Here is a 21,552-nt window from a genome sequence, read left to right on the forward strand (position 1 = left end):
GTATTAAGAGGAGGGCAACAGATTTCAAGGATAATAACCTTAAAAAAAAAAAAAAAAGGCAGGATCAATATAAATTATATTCTGAGACATTTATCATCTTTAACCTTCAGACTTGTTGTTTTTAGACAACTCAAGAATCCTGATTTGGTTAGCTATATAGACAGATTCCCAGTTCTTTCTAGGTATGTGTCCATAATAGCTTTTGTTGCCAGCAACTCAGCAAAGTTGACTCGTGTCAAAGAACAGTCATGTTCTATTGAAGAAATTGAAATTCTGACCTATGATTGCCCTTTAATGTCTGAATACACAATTAACATTCCTTTGAATGGTGAGTATATCGGTGCCTGGTGTTATTTAGCAGTTACACGTGTAAACAGAGTTCTTGTGGTCTTGCATCCGTATTTCCCAGCCATTCTTACTAAGTAGAATGGGTGGTCTATCATGCTCACTTTTGGCATCTCTCACTTCGTTGTTAAAGAGACATATTTGAGGTTTACCACCATTTAGCTAGAAGCAGAGTCGGTTCAGCCTTCCTATGTCAAGCATTTTATTTATTGGGTATATGTGTTACAGGTATCTATGCATATATTGTCAATGATATGTCCCTTTTTCTCCCCTTAGTCATCAATACTTACTTGATTAAGAGAAAAGACAGAATCTGTAACACCAAAATTATTTTATAAATGCTTCATTTTGAGTATGTGAAAATATAAAAGGCAAATATGAAACAAAAGTGATATCAACCACTGACTCCTTTTTCAATAGTACTCTCTTTTTTTCTGCCTTAATATTCTTCCAGAATAACAAACTCTCATCAAGGAAAAGCTATCTTTATACATGGCGATTCCTACTGTGTCCAAGAAGAATGAACCGTCTGAAAAGGCCCCCAGAGATTCTGATATGCTGCCATGGTGGGATGAGGTTGGGAGTGCCTCACTCTCTTCCAATCACTCCACCCCACGGAAAGGCAATGATCTAAAGATAAATTCTACGTTCTTGCTTTCAAGTTGCCTTGTAATTTACGTGAGGATACTAAAAGCTGCAAAGCCCCACCATTAAGCTGAGGTGTGCTATAATAATTATTACATTAATAACTTCATGTACATAATTACATTTTGCATACAAGTGCACATTTTCACAAAATTCTAGTCAATTTTATTTATTTATTTTTTAAAGGATTTTATTTATTTGAGAGAGAGAGAATGAGAGAGAGCACGAGAGGGAAGAGGGTCAGAGGGAGAAGCAGACTCCCTGCTGAGCAGGGAGCCCGATGCGGGACTCGATCCCGGGACTCCAGGATCATGACCTGAGCCGAAGGCAGTTGCTTAACCAACTGAGCCACCCAGGCGCCCTCTAGTCAATTTTAAATGTGATACTGCACTTTATAATCATTCATAAACTGTATATCATAGAATAAACTATTTTAACCTGTTTCATGTATAGGTTTTTTTGTCTGTTTATACCTGAATCATTTAATTATGAATCATTTCATTATGATTAAAAAGTGTGCTCTGGGTCATCTGGCCCCTGGAGCTCAACTTATCTTCAGTCACCAATGAACCCTTGAAAAACATTCAATTTGGCAATTTCCACTAGCTTTTGAACCGACTACTGACAGAACCAGGTAGAGTGCTGGCATATTGTGTATTTTGATTTGCCGCATTTACTACTACATCCTAAAATCACAGTGTAAATCATATTTGCTTGTGATTTTTAAAATGCTGGAGAGAGAAATATTTGGGAAAACCTGGAACCTATTCTCCCATTCACATAAATGCTGTACGTAATGTGTGTTTAAAATATAATAAGGCCTTCCTGATTTCTACTTTATCCATTTATACCACTAATTCTGGATTTCACAACTCATCAGAACCTTTTCTAGTCATCATTTTGATTTAAGCAAGATGCTGGGCATTTACTATGTGCTCAGAATTTTAAAGTATACCTTTAAAATTTCTTGAGGGCTTGCAAGTCCGATTGGAGAAACAGAGGCATAAACGAAGATGTGGATCATGGCATGATCATGGCATGGGTAAGTGCTACAAAGATGTGCATGTGAGCATGGAAGGCAATACTGAACTAACGTGGGAAGTTCAGGAAATGTTTAGCAGAGAAGACATGTTAATTAAAACTTGAAGGTTAAGAAGAAATTAGCAGGAAGGAACACTGCAGGAGAACAGACAGATAAGAGGTTCCCAAAACGGTATGGGCAAGAGACCATGCAAGCCTGAAGTAGAGCAGATGGCACTGGGGACAGAACAGATAAAAACAAGTTGGCATACGTTGGTGAGACAATCAAAAGGTCTTGATAAAAATTTTAAATGGGGGTAACAGAAGGTATATGGGAGAGGGAAGAGCTAACAAAAACTGATTTCAAGGTTACTATTTTCAATGCATGTTAAGATGGCGATACCATTATCCTAGTGAGAAAATACAAATGCAATATCCAATTCGTAAGAAGGGTAGAGATAAAGAGTTCAGTTGGGCAAGTACTAAGTTTGGGGTGCAGGAGGCACTCAGATGGAGATGTCGAGAAGACAGTGATTGTGAACTAATGATAGGCAGCAATTCATTCTTTCTGCTTTTGTCCCAATTCTCAACAAGTAACAAATGACCTACCAGACCAGCCATCTCCAAACAAGTAACAAATGACCTACAAGACCAGCCATCTCCATGTTTGAGTCTCTGCACAAAGTATAGTGAATACCTGAGCCTACTTCCCACCTGAACACAGCTAGTGATAAGTCTCCCAATGATTCCTATTCTTCCTGCAGAGTCTTGGGGTTGGCAGAAAATTCTTTTCTGAGCTATAGGCAGCTTTGGAGGAGAAGAGCAACTGAGGACAGCAATAGGCCAGTTAGAGAATGCCAGAACCTTCTTGTTCATCTCCAGCATTAATTCCCAGGGGATATATAGAGAAATCCATGTTGGTTCCTTGGAAATGCTACTTAAGCCAAAAAAAAAAAAAAAAAAAAAAAAGTACCTAAACATCCAAAGGGGTAGGGAGAACATAACATTAGCCACTCTAAGAAAGGCCAACCTGAATAGAAAAAGGAAAAGTATGTAAGTGATAGCATGATTTTGAGAATGTCTGATAAGGCTGGGTAAAAATGTATACTAATTCAGATATTTTCCCAGGTCTTCTCTTTGGCACAGATAATTGTTTTACTTGATCTTACACTATAACACTGAAATTGGACAGGCATTATTTCTATTTTATACATGCCTAATCCCTTCCTGCTTGCCAAAAGCATTGCTGTGAACTGAGCTGCTCAGTTCTTCTTCGGTCAGATATCTTAGTGTTACTTCCACGTCTTTTTTACTGTCATATTATCCTACTAGTCCAGAAAAAAAAATGTTACTAAGAAGTTCCAGAATATAAATCTACCAAACAAAAGCTTAAACTCTTTGACCTGAATTTGACAGCTAACTTAACAGTTAGGTTTTTGTGTTCTTTTGTATTTTTCCAGACATCTGCAGAATTTTTCAGATGGAAATTATTAGGATTTCTGTCAAAAGTTCTAAGAAAATTTCCTTAACCCTCTGCCCCTCTACTCTATTCATAGAGAACACAATATTACATAAGTAAATGTCAGAAATTTTGACTTCACTTAAGAGCTCTCTATTTATAAGATTTAAACTACCCAGAATACACAATAATGCAATCAAGGCTTTCATTATCAGCAAGATTATAAATATTATTTTAGATTAATCATGGTTCCCATAGCTGTGTCCCATCTGTGGTTTCCCTACTATCCAGATGTCATTGTTGTGTTTTTTTCATTAGGTCACGTAGCAGGTTACTGCCACACCAGTAGAGAAGCAGAATTAGCAGGTAAAGCTATCCCAGGTCTGTTAGAGGATAGTAAGTAGCCTAAAGGGTCTCAGGGAGAGGACATGGGAAGGAATGGATGCAGTGTTGAATAGAAAATTAAATGGTGTATTAATAACAGAGAAGACTCAAGTGAAGAAAATACAGAGACAACTTTTAACTAAATACTAACAGTCAGGATGGCATCAAATGTATTTTTATATTATTTTGCATTTCCTATCTTTTCCAACTGAATTTAGGCTTGACTATAATATTCGATTGCGTTTAATTTTTAACAGATATACTTGATTTTTATTAAAGAGAAGTTCCTTCCAAGGATTCTGGCTAACATATACAATAAGTTTCCTGATAGTTGTAGAAATGTGACTTTAAGTACCAAAATATGTTTGTTGCTTTGTCCTATCGATTTTAAATGGAAAAAATTCTTACATAGAGAACAATCTTCTTTGACTTTTCAAGCATAGTATACCGAATATAATTTAAATCTGGAATTATTTAAAGGTTTCTAAGACAATGGCAATTTATTTTTTTAATGTATAAACAGTTACTTTAATAAACAGTTAAATGTACCATAATCATAAGAATATTGCAGAAGAGCCATAGTTTGGATCACGGGTCTCTCTTTTCACAGGGAGATAATAAATGTTCATAAGCCCAAAACAAATGGGTATAAGTCTCAGGACTGCCTGCCTGCCTTCCCCCCCGACCTTTTTTTATTTATCTTCTGTCTTTTGAATGTGTTATAGGGTACTTGCAGAATTCCCATAAAGGAATTGTTTGCCTATCATAATACAGAGTAAATATTTTCAATGTCAATAAATATACATGATATATATATATATCTTAAAGCAATCAAAAATACTATTAGTGCTAATAAATGAATTCAGCAATGGTACAGGATTAAAAAAAATTATGGTGAAAATGTGTATTTATTGACAATGGCAATTTAGAAGGTTGTTGACGGCGCCAATCACTACATTTCAGGGCCTTAACTGCTAAGGCTCATGGTATTCTTGTGTCTGTTTCCTACTGTTTTTCTCTTGCTATCAAGATATCAAACTAATCTTTCCTCTTCTTGTCAGTATGGCTCCTTGTATTCTAATTTAGTAGTTGTAATCTGATCTGGGTTGGGAAAGATTAGGGAGTTTAATTGTGTGAGAAATAAAGATAAACAGGCTCTGGAGGACGACCAGGTGGTGTGCTGCACCAAAAAGCTGTAGTTTATGGTCATGTCTATACTGCCTGTTTAGGGCTGATCCATTGATTTCTTGGTTCTCTGAATCATTCTAGATAGATGCTATAAACAGGCAGCTGAATCTTGAAAGGTAACATGTTAGGCATATACTTGTGGTTTAAGCAACTGATAGAGTATTTTAACCAAAGATTTTTTTAAAAATGTGCCATGTTATTGGTTATTGGTTTAAAACCTATTTTCTCTAATTTAGTTGAAGTGTCTCTCAATAGAAACAACCATTTACACAATACATACAACCATATACAAAGTTAAAACTATGAACGTGAACTTCACATGCTCACTGTTAGAACAGGTGTCGATTTGGTTATGTGAGTGTGTATTAACATTCTCTGATGAAACAACTGTGTTTGAACACATACTGCTTGTGAAAGTAAAAGCCAGAACCACAAACTGGAACATCTACCTGAGGATAGAAAAGGTACACATGTTACAAAGGCAGTCTCAAGGAAGTAAAAAGACGTATAATAGAATTTTATGCAAGGCTAAAATGAGAAGGACTGAAAGGGCCTTTTACCCTCCCCTTTACCTTCCCAAGAATATGCTTGCTCCAGTCAAACCAAAACTTGTTCTCTCCCAGCTCAGGAGTGATCATTTCTTCAAAAGCTCTTTGTAATGCTCATTCTCACCCATCCAGTATTTGGAAATTACTGTTGTTATTGTTTTCCCACATCCCTTCTGAGTTACAAAGTCTACAACAATAAAGTATTTGTAATCCTTTGGCTGTAAGTCACAGAGAGGTTCCAGTCTTCCATCCACCATGTGTATCAGCTGCTAATCTTGGTCAAATTACTTAACTTCTTGAAATCTCAGTTTATCTGAAAAAATGGAAAAATAAAACATACCTACAGTGTTTTTGAGGATCAAATGAAATACTCTTTTAGTCACAGGGCACCAGACCTAGCACGTGGTAAAACCTAAGTCAGTAGAACTACGATTCAAAGCCAGTCTGGATCCAGAGTCCATGCTCAAAACCATTGCCCCAAGCTGCCATGTACACTTGTATGTTCTGAAGTGTCTCTCTGAAAGTAAAATGTCAAATTTGTCCCTGCTTATTTCTAATACTTTTCTGGACAAACAAAACCATTCTCCACTAGAATCCTAAATTTCAAGGGCCTGTACCCCTTCCAAACTTAAGGAAGAGGCTTTGTATTTTATTTCAGTCAAAAACAAAAATGTTAATTCAAACACCAGATGGCTGAGGACAAACCCTCATAGAGTTCTGTTTCTTAGTTTCCCTAAGATGACACATATTCTTAATTAAAATCTCTTCAAGTATATTCTCTCAAATATTAGACACCTGCATAAACCAGATTATATCTGTCCATTTTTTTTTTTTTGGTATATGTGTTTTTTATTGGCAGACATCACACACATATGTTAAGTTATAGAAAGTAGGTTATATTTCCCCAATTTAGCTATGGGATTGTCAACCTAAATAAAATCAAGACATTCATCAGAATCCAATAGACTACTTATACCATCTGACTACTAATTATGAGATTAAAAAAAAATGCTTCTAGGACTTGAGAGTTTGCAAATTCTTGGTAGATCCATTGCTTCCTGAATTTAAATATGGAACACCTGGGACAGCCACTTAAAGCAGTGGACACCACAGTCATCGAAGGCCACCAGCTGCATATACTACAGAATTAATGTGATTAAAGAGCAAAGGCCACACTGTTAAATATGAGCCTAGAAAGAATTCTTCCCCCTCACCCTTAAACTAACCCTCTACAAATATAAATGTCCAAATGGAAAAGAAGAGTTTGCTTGGTGACATAATTAAAGAGGACTGTTCTCTGACCACCATAAAACATACTGATTCAGGTTAAAATAAGATGACAAAAAACCAATTATCTTTTAGCACTTGTAACACTTAAAGTGATTAGATTGTCAAATCACTTCCAAAATGGAGTAGAATGGCTATAGTCATAAATACTGAGGCCTCACACATGTAAATGTCCCTTATAAAGTACTTTTTAAGATTCCTTTTTATATTTCTTTGCATATAAGTGTTATCAAGAAGAATCCCTAGTGCTAAACTTTAGGTTTTTATAAAAAAGAATCACTTTCCATCTATATTACTCTGTGCAAGTATTCAACCTTAGAATTTAGAAATTGGCCCTGTGACCTGTAACTTGATTTAGTAGAATTACAGTATTTTAATTGGTTCATGGATGTTGACATATAACATAATTGGAAATATGAAACTTAAGATGCTGAGAATGTCTTTTAAGAACCACCAGGTGATGGTAAACACTTATATCTAGAATCTCTTAAGACAAAGCGTTGTTACTGAATTGATATAGAAATTTGGTTCATATTTTAAGCTCTGATATATTTACATAGTTATTAAACAGTTCAGGCTTGTAAAAATTTGCCCTAATTCACCAAAGTATAAAATTTGTTGATGAGTAACTACAATACAAATAAACAGTGTCAAGGAACACATCGGTGGTATAAATGAAGAGAATTCTAAGGAGGAATCTCATCTCACTAGCAGACATCAGGCTTCCTGTGTTGGTTATCTATCATTGCATAGCAAATTACTCCCCAAATTTAGTGGCTTAAAGTAACACACGTTTCTTATCTCATAGTTTATGTGGCTGAAAAATTTGAGAGCAGCTAAACTGAGTGGTTCTGACTCAGAGTCAAAGGTTGTAGTCATCTGGAATTGGCCGGTAAGGCGTATCTGCTTCCAAGAAGACACTTCACTTACATGTCTGTTGGTAGGAGGTCTTGTTTCCTCACCCCTTGGGCTTACCTATAAACTGCTGAGTGACCTCAAGTCACAGAAGCTGGCTTCCCCAGAGAAAGTATTAAAGGGAGCAAGGAATAAGCATTATGTCTTTTGTAACCTGGTCACACCATCACTTCAGCCATGTTGTTTTCATTAGAAGGGAGTCACTAAGTCCAGTCCACACAGAACTGGGTAAGATGAGAGAGAGATGAATCATATGTGATTCCAAAGTATGATGGCCTCAGTGTCTAAGAAAGTGATGATGCCTTTCACCGAGAGATGACAGGAGGGGAAGTATAGTGAAGTTCATAAATTTCTAGCTGTTACTTTGGACATACTGCATTAGGAGTCCCATAGGCCACACAGGTAAAGATGCCGCTGGATGGTCCGCTAGAATTAAAGACCAATGTTCAGAAGACAGGCCAGCCCAGAGTCATAAATAGCACTGGTAGCTGAAGGTGTGAAGTGGAAGGCAGCACTAAGGAATAAAACGCACAGAGAGAATAGACCCAAGGAGAAAAATCTTTGAAACATTCCCTTTCAGGAAACATTAAGAAACAACAGGTAAAGGTACAGGAAAAGAATGAATAGAGAAAAATCACAGAAACTAAGGGCAAGAGAATTACAAGTGGACACTAACTGACAGCAAAGCGGAAGAAACTCAGGGTGACTAAAAGGTTGCCAGTGTGTCTCAACCACGCAGACAACAGCAACCTATAGAGGAGAAGAACGGAAGAGAAATGGAGACTGTAGGACTGGGAGGAAAGAAAAATAAGGAAGTACAGACACTTGATGGAAACTATTTCTTAAGGAAGTATAATGGTTAAAACATAAGAGATAAAAAAAAAATGGTAGAAGAAATGATAGCAGGATGAAGGCAAGCAATTCACTCTAGAGTAGTGCTATACTGGGAAGCAGAAAGGAAATACTCATAAATACAAATTAAAGGTATAAAAACCAAAGTAATAGCTTCTCCCATTCTGTAGGTTGCCTTTTCATTTTGTTGACTGTTTCCTTCACTGTGCAATAGCTTTTTATTTTGATGTAGTCCGGGGAGTTTAGTTTTGCTTTTGTTTCCCTTGCCTGAGGAACATATCCAGAAAGATGTTGCTATGGCCAATGTCAAAGAAATAACTGCCTCTGCTCTCTTCTAGGAGTTTGATGGTCTCAGGTCATATACTGAGGTCTTTAATCCATGTTGAGTTTATGTTTGTGTATGGTGTAAGAAGGTGGGCCAGTTTCATTTGTTGGTGTAGCTCTCCAGCTTTCCCAGCACCATTTATTTTAGAGACTGTCTTCTCCTTATTGCATATCCTTGCCTCCTTTGTTGTAGATTAATTAACCATATAAGTGTGGGTTTATTCCTGGGCTCTATTTTGTTCCATTGATCTATTTTTGTACCAGTACCTTACTGTTTTGATTACTACAGCCTTGTAGTATATCTTGGAAGTATGAGATTGTGATACCCCAGCTTTGTTCTTCTTTCTCAATATTGCTTTGGCTATTCAGAATTTTATGTGGTTCCATACAAATTTTAGTATTATTTTTTCTAGTGTTGTGGAAAATGTTACTGGTATTTTGATAGGTATTGCACTGAACCTATAGAATGCTTTGGGTACTATGCACATTTTAACAACATTAATTCTTCCAATCCACGAGCATGGGGAATACCTTTCCATTTGCTTGTATCACCTTCAATTTCTCTCATCAATGTTTTATAGTTTAGAGTACAGGCAGATCTTTCACCTCCTTGGCTAAGTTTATTATTTTTGGTGAAAATGTAACTAAAACTGTTTTCTTAATTTCTCCTTCTGCCACTTCATTACTACTGTATAAAAACACAACTGATTTCTAGGTACTAATTTTATATCCTGCAACTTTACTGAATTCATTTGTTATTTCTAATAGTTCTTTGCATATGATATATCCAATAAAGGGTTAGTACCCAAAATATATAAAGTAATATATAATAATAATCCAATTAAAAATGGGCCAGAGGACTTGAATAGACATTTTTACAAAAACAAAAAACATACAGATAGCTCAGTGACACATGAAAAGATACTCAACATCACTAATCATCAGGGAAATGCAAATCAAAACCACAATGAGGTATCACCTCACATCTGTTAGAATGGCTAGAATCAAAAAGAAGAAATAGCAAGTGGTGGCAAGGATGTGGAGAAAAAGGAAATGTCTGCACTCTTGGTAGGGATGTAATTTAGTACAGCCACTGTGGAAAACAGTATGAAGGTTCCTCAAAAAATTAAAAATAGAAATACCATATGATCTAATCATTCCACTACTGGACATTTACCCAAAGAAAATAAAAACACTAATTTGAAAGATATATGCATCCCTATGTTTGTTGCGGCAGTATTTACAATTGCCAAGATATGGAATCAGCTCAAATGTCTGTCAATAAGGTAAATGGATAAAGACGTGGTGTGTGTGTGTATATATATATATATATATATATATATATATACACACATATATATATATACACACATACACACAATGGAATATTACTCATCCATAAAAAAGGATGAGATGTTGCCATTTATGACAACATGGATGGACCTAGAGGATATATGCAAAGTAAAATAAATCAGAGAGAGAAGGACAAATATCATATGATGTTATCTATATGTGGAATCTAAAAAACAAAACAAATGAATAAACAAACACAAAGAAGAATCAGACCTATAAATACAGGGAAGAAACTGATAGTTGGTGGGGGGTGCAAATGAGTGAAGGGGACTGGGAGATACAGGTTTCCAGTTATGGAATGAATAAGGGTCATGGAAATAAAAAGACACAGCAGAGGCGCCTGGGTGGCTCAGTTGGTTAAGCGTCTGCCTTCGGCTCAGGTCATGATCTCAGGGTCCTGGGATCGAGCCCCACATCGGGCTCATTGCTCACTGGAGAGCCTGCTTCTCCCTCTCCCTCTGCCGCGCCCCCTGCTTGTTCTCTCTAATAGATAAAAATCTTTAAAAAAAAAAAAAAAAGACACAGCATAGAAAATATAGTCAGTGATGTTGTAACCCGTATTGTGACAGATGGTAGCTACACTTCTTGTAGTGAGCATCGCATGACGTATACAGCCCTTGAATCACTATGCTGTACCCCTGAAACTAATCTAACATCATGTGTCAACTATAGTAAAAAACAAAAACAAAAATCAAAGTAATCAGAGATTCCCCCCCAACCCCGGAGAAAACAGATTAGAAGAGAAGGTAGCATTTGAGGTGGAAAAGCTGGAAACTTAAGTCCCTAGTTGGGAAGGAAGCTTTGGGGATTTTATCAAAGCAGCCCTTGGCATTTGAGAACAAAGATATTCAGTCCAGTTTTAAATGTTAAGCCCCATGATAAATGAAATAAAATTATCATAAAATGATAATTAAAAAAAAATTTTATCACTGTTTCTTCTCAGTCAATAGGACCACATGATTTGAGTATATTGTTACATAGTTTTAACAATCTGTACCAGTCTCTTCAGTAACCAGGGCAAAAAAACGGACTTTTTTTTTACTTCTGCTGTTGAGGGGAGTAACACGAGTAACAAGTGAGTGCATTCTCTGGGTCACATTTCCTGAAATATTATTTTAAATAATTGTTTGACCTCTCAATTTCTTTGATATCACCTTTAAAAATAAAACAGTGTGCTCCATTCAATACGTGCCCTCTTTAATACCCATCACCAGGATGGAGCACTGGGTGTTATACGCAAACAATGAATCATGCAACACTACATCAAAACCTAATGATGGAATGTATGGTGATTAACATAACAAAATAAAATTTAAAAAATAAAAAAAACACTGTATTTACTATACTGGAATTATTAATTTAAATAAACCAAAGAATAAAAAATAAAAATAAAACAGTGTGGACGGACATATTTATGTGAAAGTAAGCTCTGGGAATTCTGTGACTTTGAGCTCCAGGGATTTTGCTACTGTGAAACTATGTAAATAAATCCTAAAAGCTATGTTGATTGAATCAGAATTGGTCTACTTTTACAAAAACATAAAGTGGCAGCTGACAGGGCAATCTTTTATTTTAGGAATGAGCTGCATGTTTTTTTAAATTGGACTGTTAACTGAAATAAACTATTTGGAATGTAACTTACAAAGAGAGAGAGGTTAGTATACTTGGCTCAATGAATACATTTACTGTTTGAATGTGGCAAATGTTTTTGGAAAAAAAGATGAAGTAAACATACACTTGAAAAAAATTAATATTAGTTTCCCAAACATGTTTTCTAGAACACAACTGTGAAGGACATAATGCTATAAAATGCTTGTTTTTGGTTTCACTCGGGGTTGCTTTCATCTTCGTGTTTTGAATAGATTATGGCATTATATACTTTTGTTTAAAAAAATAAGTTTAACTGAAACAGTTAAAATATAAGTTATATATATAAAGTATTATTACTAAATTATATATGGCTGTATATGATATTTGTGACACACAGTTACTTTTTTAAGACTTTAAACCTAAGAGCACGTAAGCCCTATTAAGTTTCCCAGTTAAACATCTGTAAGTGTTTTTCAGGGACTTCCAGGTCTCTAATATTTTAAACATGCAAAACTTGAAGTCCGTACCTATCCTCTTATGTATACACATGAATGTCCATCCTTACATAGGTAGCATATCTATACCTAAACATATTCTCACATGTATACTATTTTGAGTAGTACTCTAAACACAAGAATTTATCATCTGTAGCTTGTATACAAAGTTTCTTGGAATAATGGTTAAAATAATGAGTTTCATGACATGCATTATACAGAGAAATGATGACAAAGTAAGGGCATGAGAAGTTAAAATAAGACACAGGATGGTTTCCATTCATAAAAATGTTGGAAATGCTCAAAAGAAGAATAAAATAAAACTAGTCTATATCTATATTTTTGTACTAGACATAAATTCTAAATATTTTTTCTAAACATTTAAATAGTGATAGCTTATCATTTTTAAAAATTTTTATTTAAATTTTGGTTAGTTAACATACAGTGCAATATTGATTTCAGGAGTAGAATTCCGTGATTCATCACTTACATATAACATCCTAGTGCTCATCACAACAAATGCCTTCCTTAAGACCCATCCCCCATCCAGCAAAATTATGGAATGCTTCATGAATCTACGTGTCATTCTTGCACAGGGACCATGCTAATCTTCTCTGTATCATTCCAATTTTAGTATATGTGCTGCTGAAGTGAATACTATCAATGGTTTTTATTTTAAACTCCTTTAATATGTGTCTGATATGTGTGCTATTTTTTTCTTAAATTCACCTACAGATTTTGTGATATTTAATCATCCTAATGCATTCAAAATAAAACAAAAGGGACTTCTCTAATGATAATTTTATTAGACCAACTCTCCTACTGGAAATAAGGTCCAGGAAAAAAATAAGGCAGCCAGTATTTGTGGGGCCAAGATCATAGATAGAAGAGAAATAACAAAGTAAGACAAATTTTTCCTGCCACTTTTTCACCTAACACTTAACACATTTGCCAATTCAGAGCAAGGCACTGGTAGCAAGGTAAGATATGGCGAAGACCTTCCAGCAATCTCAGAGGGATAGAGAAAACAAACAAAACTGGAGGCCAGTACCACAAAGGCAGAAAGGACTCAATAACCCCTTGTCACAGAGCAAAGGGAATCACAATAAAGTGAACTCAAGATTCCTTGTGGTATTGCCCTTAAGACACCTGCCAAATCCTAAATTTCTCACTGAGTAAAAGGGTAAGAAACCAAACAGAAGGAAGTTGGTAAGAGGGGGAAAAGCTTAAGAATGTTTTTGACAATTACTGGAGTTCAAATTCTTCTAAGAAAGAGGCCCCTGTAAACACCTTCAGTGTTTAAAGGAAATCCCACAAGTGTTACCCTAAGAGTAAGGGAAAACTGGAGATAGACCACTATTCTGAAAGACTAAATCTCAGCTTCACTATATCTCAATCCCTATCAGGAATAAGAGGATCTAATCTTACTTTAGCTGTCGACCCACAGAAAACTAAATCCTGTCTAAAGGAGATTACCTCTGCAATTTTTTATACTAAATATTCAGCATTCAATCAAAAAATCCCAAGCACATAAGACAGAACCAAATGAACAAACACCAAGAGAAAAAACAAACAACAGAAACAGACCTATAGGTGATCCAGATATTGGTATTATCATAAACAGACTTTAAAGTAACTGTTATTTAGGCATTCAAGAATTACATGACTGAAAAATACCAATACCAAAATTAAGAACTCAATGGATGAGTTTAATAGTAAATAATACTCAAATGAAGAAGGGACAGTAACTTAAGGATAACTATACAGAAAATACCCAGAATGAAGTACAGAGAAAGTTATGGAAATTACAAAAATGAGTATGAAATTTATATGGGATGTTTTAAATAAAGAAACAAAGATGTATGTCATACCTCTAATTAGAATTCCTAGAAGAGGAGAAATAGAATAAGGCAGAGCAATATTTGAAGAGATGCCAGCTGAGATATTTCAACAATAGGAAGACATTAAGACACAGACTCAAGAGGCTTTACTATGCCCAAGAGAAAAAAAAAAAATGAAAAACACATACTCGTGTAGTTACATCATATTAAAGCCACTGAAAATGAGAGAAGAAAATCTTAAAATAGAAAAAACACATTATCTTTAAAAAAACATTAAAAGTCAGTTGGCTTGGGTGCCTGGGTGGCTCAGTTGGTTAAGCGACTGCCTTCGGCTCAGGTTATGATCCTGGAGTCCCGGGATCGAGTCCCACATCGGGCTCCCTGCTCGGCGGGGAGTCTGCTTCTCCCTCTGACCCTCTTCCCTCTCGTGCTATCTCTCATTCTCTCTCTCTCAAATAAATAAATAAAAAATCTAAAAAAAAAAAAAAAAAAAAGTCAGTTGGCTTTACAATTAAAATGAGTTTAAGAAAAAATTCCATAGTGAGCACTGTTCATATTTCATGTTATGTCCAACATTGTAATGGAAGACCTAGCAATGTAATAAGGTAATCAAAAACTTTGAAAATTAAATGAGAAAACTCATTATTTATAGATATGATATAGGTAGAAAATTCCAAATAATCTATATACAAAGTACTGGATTGAGTAAGTGAATTTATCAAGTCATTGGGCCCAAGTCAACACACACACACACACACACACACACACACACACACGCACAGAATTCTATATACTAGTAAAGAAAACAAAAAAAAATTTAGAACAAAAAACTTTTAGGGTATCAAGAAGGGATATACCTTGTTCATGGATTGGATGATTCAATATTATAAAGTCCAATTCTTTTCAAACTATTCTACATAATGTCAATGAAAATCTCAGATTTTTTTTTTAATTGATTTTAAAATTCCTACAAAAATAGCCAGGGCAATACTGGGAGGAAAAAAACAACAACAGAAAACAACAGAGGACTTATACTACTAAACAAAGAGATTTACTATAAAGCTATGGTAACTAAAATAGTTTGGTCTTCGCACAAGGATAGAAAATAGATCTTCAGAACAGAGACCAGAAATATACCAGTATATGTAAGTGGTTACGTGATTTAGGGCACTAGTGACACTGGTAGTACAGCATGGAAAGGATGATTTGCCAATTAAAGGTGCTGGGTCAACTAGATCTTCACACAAACATAAACACGGACCCTGACCTCATATCATACATATAAATCAATACTGAAAGGATTTGTATACCCAAATATGAAAGATAAAATAAAACTTCTAAAAGCCAATAAATCTAAGGATAGGCGAATATTTCCTCCAAGAAACTCTGAAATAGCTAACCTTAAGATAAAAGATTGGGCTATGTTAAAATGAAGAACTTCTATTTATCAAAAAAATACCATTACCAGGGTGAAAAAGTAAGCCATAGAAGATATATGCAATATATGTATCTAACAAAGAATTCATATGCAGCAAAGAAAAAGATTACAAATCAATTTAAAAAAATAACGTTGCATCGTGATAGATGGTAACCACATTTATCATGGTGAGCATTGAGCAATGTATAAACTGTTGAATCAATATGCTGTATACCTGAAACTAAGACATTGTATGTTAATTATATTTCAATTAAAAATACGAATCTAATCTTGAAAATAACCCAGTTTTTTTTTTTTTAAAGAAAGAAAAGAATAAGAATCTTGAACCCTATGACAGAATGGAGAATATAGCTCATCTAAAATCAAAGGACAAGTACAAAGTGGCAATGTCATAGGAGGTGACTCATCATTAACATGGATTTTTAAAAACTGGACAGGAGACAATACAGAAAAGGTTTCTTCAAGTAGGGAAATAACCATTACAAAATTAAGAAGGAATAAGTTGCCATGGAATGTCCAGAAAATGCCAATTCAATAAAACTGGAGTTTAAGGTGACTGATGGAAGGAGGAAGAAGATAAAACACAAAAGGACACACGAAGAGCCTCATATATGCCTACTGAGTTGGACTTCATCTGGTAGATAGGCAGGAATCAAATGTGACAATACCTGCACAAAAGCATGGTGAGAGTTCAGTTGGTCTACATAGTACCAAATGGAATGGTCTATCAGAGGTAATACTGATGGTTATGTGTTCTGTTTGGACCCCCTGCCAGGGCTCAAATACCAGCATGGCCATTTCCTACTTCTAAATCCTAGCATAAAAGTTATTTAACCTCTTTGTTCTCACCTCTGAAAGGAGGCAACAGAGCTATCTACCTTAGAGAGCGGTTATGAATATGTTAATACATTCAAAGAGCCTAGAACCCTGCCTGGCACCTGCCATTCAATGAACATTAGATATTACTGATGTTGTTGAGAAATTTACTTCTCTTTCCCAGTAGAGAAGCAACATAACATAAAAGTCTGATCAATGGATGGGCACCTGGGTGGCTCAGTCGGTTGAGTGTCTAACTCTTGATTTTGGCTCAGGTCATGATCTTGAGGTCATGGGATTGAGCCCCACACTGGGCTCCTTGCTCAGTGCTGAGTCTATTTGTCCCCTCTCCCTCTGCTCCCCTCCCCCCACCCCTGCTCATGTGCACATGCTCTCTCTCTCAAATGAATAAATAAAATCTTAAAAAGAAAAAAAAAAAGTCTGGTAAGGGAAATTGAGAAGCCTGAATACTCTCTGTCTTAACAGTTACTCATCAGTGGGGTGACTTCAGACTTTCGGATTCTCTCAATTTCCAACTGCCCCTTTGTAAAAAGACTACATGGTTCATGATTCTTTATTGTTTTTATTTTTTTCAGTAACTGCTCCAGGATTTCAGCAGGCACCACTATGACAGATACTGATTTTTTTTTTTTTTCCACGATTACGGATTTTCCAGTAGCACATATTGGATTGATATTTAGCCAAACGGCACTGTTTTTGCTTTTCACATTTATTTACTTGTTTAAAATACCTGTTTGAATTCTTAAGGGGGAAACTGAAAGGTGATTATTAATAAGAAGTTAATACAGTCCAAAGGAAAGTGTTGGTTTGCGAAAAAAAACGTGTACTGATTTTTTTCTGCTTTTAAAGCTTTGTGAGTCAACTGATTATGGAGTATTTAATGATTACACAAAAACAGTTATGAAGCTTTGTTCCTTTCTAAAGGAATATTACCATGAGAGTCTCGTCATATCAGCGCTGGTGTACCGAGGAATGATAGAAGGGGTAAGGATGGGTGGGGGGAGCAGGGATCTGCCCTGGTGAGGAGCAGCATATCATCCGTGACATTATTTACAACTGCCAGCATATGGTATAATAAAAACCAGGCTGCCTTTTAGTAAATCTTATTGTTGTTATAAATTCCCTAGAGATAATGAACTTCCTTATTACCTGCATCCAGGGCAGGCAGCTCCCACTGTTCCTGCTTTGTGAAGCCATTGCTTATCAGTACAGGAAATCAATTATTTTATTATGGGAAAAATCCTAAGTGAAAAAAGTAGGAGACAAATTTTTATACATAATTTCAAGTATGATCTCAAGTATATTACATATAAACATCCTATTTCAGAGATCTACAGAAGGTGTTAAAATGCATACACATACCCTTTTGCGCACATACACTTCTCTATCCATCTACTTCTCTTACAGGGAAGAAAATATCTAGATTTTATTTCCTTATCACTGTCCTGTATTTTTTCCTGTTTCATGACCTCCTACCAGCCATAACCACTGAACTGATTTCAAAGACCTCCACAACTGGATCTCAATCTACCTCTCCCCCCAACCCATGCCTTCCTTTTTTTCAAACCCACTCTCCTCACTCCACATTCCCTACTATCTGAAAATGCCAAATTTATACACCCAAATGATTTGTGAAAACAGTGACCTCCCAAGTGACAACTTCCCAGCGTCTTATTCTGTCTTTCACTCATCTGACCCAGCATGTGAGAGTTGCTAAATAATTGCCTTTGGGAGGTTCCACGTCTCAGCAAGTTATGTAAGTTCCTGCTTTATCAGGTCCTGGGTCAGCATCCAGCCAGTCAGTCTTCTTATCTCTCACTCCATTCGCCCCATTACTTTGTACCCGAATCTTACCTAAGTTACTTTCCATCCCTCACCTATGCCCTCAGGATCAGGACTGATCTCCAAGTCCAGTCTGTGTTTGGATTCAAATGCGATCCCTAATGTCTACTCAGACGTGTCTGTAGGTCTTGGTGGCTAGGTTACTGGTCAACCATCCTGGGGAAGTGGTGAAAATAGGAACTTCCAGGCCTCTGTGCTTCCTGATTCCAACTCTCTGATGACTGACACCACCCTCAAATGACAATGCCATCATTCCAATTGCTCAGGCCAAAACTTTTGGAGTAATTTCATATTCTTTAACTTATCTCATACCCACATTTACAGTCTTCAAAATATGTCCAAAAACTAACCATCACTGCTGCCACCCCGACCATTTAATATATCATCTCATACTTGAATTATTTTCAGAGCCTCTGATGTGCTTATTCTTGAGCCCTATAGTCAATTTTCAATATTGCAGCCAGACGTATCCTTTAATACAGCATATTTCACATTGATTGTCTTTCTTTTGCTCAAAATTCTCCAGTGGCTCCTTATTTTACATAGAGTATAAGCCAAGATCCTTATAATAGCTCATGCGGCCCTCCATGTTACTTCTCTGAACCCACCTATGCATCTCCCCTGTTTCCTGGGTCCAGCAACTGACATCCTTAATGGCATCCTCTAACAAACAGGAAGCCATGTTCCTGCCCTAAAGCTTACCCTATGTTTAGCCCGCTCTGCCGCAAAGAGATGCGTGTCTCATTTCCTCTTCCCTCAACTGTCGCTTTCCTGATGAGGTATACTCTGAGCACCCTATTTAAAATGCAGACTAACACCACCACCACTCTCAATCCTCCTGACCCAACCATATTTGTGCTTTGTTTTCTTTTTCTCCATACCACTCCTCATTTATTATGCTTATTATCTACCTCATTTGTATGTAAGCTCCATTCAAAGGCAGGGTTTCCTATGTATTTTACCCTCTTATGTATCCATAGAATTTAGAACAGTACCTGGCATACAGTAGGCATTAAATATTTGCTTGAATGAATGAACACCCTGTCATATTTCTTACCCATAAGGTTGGCCAAAGACTGACTGATTCCCCCCTCACAGCTGAAGCCTGAAGAGACCAAAGGACAACCTCATTATCTGACTGCCCCTTTACTTACTTCTTCAAGTTTCCCCTGCATTTAAACTCAAGAGATCCCATTTCTTTTTAGTGCCTCCTGATGTAGTCTGCATCCTAGATGCTACATCTCATCAACTTAATCACAACCTTCTGTCAGTGGCAGATAGGTTACTGTGACCTCTAATAGCAACCCCACAATGGCTTTCTACATGGTTCATTTAGAAACCAGTGCTTCTACATCTCCACCATCTAGTTTTAATCCTAGAGCCTCTCAACCATATCTTCTAATACCTTCATTTAGGAATAGGCTGTCATCACTACTTTCCAATTATGATCACTTTGGAGGCATATCCATCACAAAAAAAGATTATCCATCAGTAAAATATGGGTGATAAAAAGTACATAATTCACAGGGTAGTTGTGAAGGTCACTTTAAGGTAATACGCATAAAGTACTTAGCACAGTGCCTGACACGTACACGCTCAGTAAATATTACCTGATACTGTTACTAGATTAAATAATATAAATCCATTACTCAAAACCAGATCCCACTTTTAGTCCTGATGATAAAAGCAACAATTTTTTCTCAATATGAAGAGTGACTAGTTTAAAAAAAATAATTAATATAAAAGTATACACCACATGATGAATCTGTGGCAACTACAGAAGGGCAGGCAGAATCCTTTAAATACAAAATGTCAGTCTGGTGTTACAGCCCTCATCATCTCAAAAAGGCTCCCGAAGCAAACCGCCATTACATTTTTTTTAATTTTTTTATTGTTATGTTAATCACCATATATTACATCATTAGTTTTTGGTGCAGTGTTCCATGATTCATTGTTTGTTCATAACACCCAGTGCTCCATGCAGAACGTGCCCTCCTCAATACCCATCACCAGGCTAACCCATCCCCCTACCCCCCTCCCCTCTAGAACCCTCAGTTTGTTTTTCAGAGTCCATCATCTCTCATGGTTCGTCTCCCCCCGACATACTCCCCTTTTCTTCCTCTCCTGTTATCTTTTTTTTTTCTTAAAATATGTTGCGTTATTTGTTTCAGAAGTAGATCTGTGATTCAACAGTCTTGCACAATTCACAGCGCTCACCGTAGCACATACCCTCCCCAATGTCTATCACCCAGCCACCCCATCCCTCCCACCCCCAACCACTCCAGCAACCCTCAGTTTGTTTCCTGAGATTAAGAATGCCTCATATCAGTGAGGTCATGTGATACATGTCTTTCTCTGATTGACTTATTTCACTCAGCATAACACCCTCCAGTTCCATCCACGTCGTTGCAAATGGCAAGATCTCATTCCTTTTGATGGCTGCATAATATTCCATTGTGTATATATACCACATCTTTTTTTTTTTTTTAAAGATTTTATTTATTTATTTAATTGACACAGAGAGAGAGACAGCGAGAGAGGGAACACAAGCAGGGGGAGGGTCAGAGGGAGAAGCAGGCTTCCCGCCGAGCAGGGAGCCCGATGCGGGGCTCGATCCCAGGACCCTGAGATCATGACCTGAGCTGAAGGCAGTCGCTTAACCAACTGAGCCACCCAGGCGCCCCTATACCACATCTTCTTTATCCATTCATCTGTCAACCACCATTACATTTTACATCTCATTAGAAGGCAGATAAGTAAAGGACAGTTATATCCTCTTATTCTCATGAAAGTTAACTTTTGATAAGATGCCTCAGTGTGCACTTGAGGTCCTCAGTTTATCTCATTTAGCTGCAAGGTATGTTTCATTTATTACATTTTAAACAAGAATGCCTACAAAGTCAAGTTATCTTCCCTTTGTCCATGTTCTTTTCACTCCCTGCTGGAATACCACATGCCTTCTTCCCCTCTACAGCGTTATTTTTCTAGCTTGGCTCTAAAGGGATCTGAGTCTGGGCGCCTGGGTGGCTCAGTCACTTAGGTGTCTGCCTTCAGCTCAGGTCCTGGGATCCTGACATCCTGGGATGGAGTCCGGTATTGGGCTCCTTGCTGGGCGGGGAGCCTGCTTCTCCCTCTGCCTGCCACTCCCCCTGCTTGTGCTCTCTCTCTCTGACAAATAAATATTTAAAAT

The 21,552-nt window shown here is 36.7% G+C and overlaps 1 protein-coding gene and 1 non-coding gene across 4 annotated transcripts in view; both read right to left on the reverse strand.

Annotated features, from left to right (window-relative positions):
• Positions 1-21,552, reverse strand: part of FAM83B (family with sequence similarity 83 member B) — an 83,329-nt gene that overhangs the window by 39,340 nt on the left and 22,437 nt on the right. The gene's annotated exons all lie outside the window — the stretch shown is intronic.
• Positions 12,956-13,062, reverse strand: LOC113928107. Its single transcript, XR_003521791.1, has one exon. It is a non-coding gene; the product is annotated as a U6 spliceosomal RNA (small nuclear RNA).

The sequence above is a fragment of the Zalophus californianus genome, chromosome 7 (genome assembly GCF_009762305.2).
Source record: "Zalophus californianus isolate mZalCal1 chromosome 7, mZalCal1.pri.v2, whole genome shotgun sequence".
Lineage (NCBI taxonomy): Eukaryota > Metazoa > Chordata > Mammalia > Carnivora > Otariidae > Zalophus > Zalophus californianus.